Source organism: Triticum aestivum, chromosome 3A (genome assembly GCF_018294505.1).
Source record: "Triticum aestivum cultivar Chinese Spring chromosome 3A, IWGSC CS RefSeq v2.1, whole genome shotgun sequence".
In the NCBI taxonomy this organism is placed as follows: Eukaryota; Viridiplantae; Streptophyta; class Magnoliopsida; order Poales; family Poaceae; genus Triticum; species Triticum aestivum.
Window position 1 is genome coordinate 486,462,847 of NC_057800.1, and position 1,389 is coordinate 486,464,235.

A 1,389-nucleotide genomic window follows, 5' to 3' on the forward strand; every position below is an offset into this window, starting at 1 on the left:
CAGGGTATGCCAGCGGCGGGTTGTTGCCGCCCTCGAGGTACTCCAGCACCCCGTGCAGTGCACGGCCGGGGACGCCCCACCAGAGGCGAGGGCCGTCGCTGTTCTTGACGCACCCATCATCGGGGCCCCGTTCGTGGATGCCAGCCGCTGCGCCTGCCGCCGCTGGAAATACTCCGTCCACGCCGTGTGGTTGTCAGCGGCGTACCGGGGGAGGGCGCGCTGCTCCTCAGTCAGGGCCGACCGCACGCGGTCGACCTTTGCGGCGAAGAAGTCGGGGCGCGCGTCGACGTCGGACACCGGGGGAATGGGGACGCCGCCTTTGCTGAGCCTCCATCCCGTTGGCCCGACGCGCATGTCCGACGGTGCCGGGATGTTGGCCTCGAACAGAAGCCACGCCTCCGACGACTAGAGCGAGCGGCGGCCAAAGCCGTTGGCCGCCGCGGCGTCGCCGGGGAAGTGCTTGGCCATCGCTGGAGAGGGAAGGGGAGGACGAGGGGATGTAGAGCTCGGCGGCACGGACGGGAGAGGGTAGAGCTCGGCGGCGACTGGTTTGGGCTCGGGATGGTGTGGCTAGGGGCGAGGGGGAGCGGCAGGTCTTTATAGCCCGCGCCGTGTGTACGCGTGGCGGGAGGGGAAGCGTCACCGCAGCCCGTGACGCGCCGACCCGTGAGGAATCAATGGAAGGCTGACCGGCGGCAGCCTTACCATTGATTCCCCGCGGGAAACTGAGGCGCGCTGGGGAAGACGAGGTGTCGTCTCGCTGAGGCGGCTGGCCCACGGCTCATTCGCACCAAAACTGTTCGCCCCAGCGTCCCCGAGCGCGTCGGGTTCGGCCTGGGTCCGCCGGTGTCAGTTTCAGCCCAAGGCGGCAAAAAAGGGCTACTGGGGCGCGACTAGGCCGATTTTTTGACGCCGGCGCGGCAAAATCACCTGAGAAGGGCCTGTTGGAGGCGCGGATGGAGATGCTCTTATATTTAGGAACTAAGGGAGTACATGTTATTAGTTTAAGTTACTCCTCACTATGACTGACCTCGTGGTTGCCCAGATGTCAGGAGCACAAGTAGTGCACAATGCCTGATACACCGAGTGACACGCTTATGTCCACCTTTACACGGCTGTACGGCTTGCATGGATCACAGGTGACGTTTGGATTTTCCCGATATAAATTACAAGTAAATGTAGTTCGAGCATTTCGAAACTTGAACACAGATCAATGAATTGTGTTCTAGTATAATTCCAGTTTAAATTACATAGTTTGAGCTAAGTTTTGGAACTACCAACCAATTATCGAGTTTGAATCTGAAAAACAGAAATACTCCCTCTGTAAAGAAATATAGAGCATTTAGATAACTACTTTAGTGATCAGTGATCTAAATGCTCTTATATTTC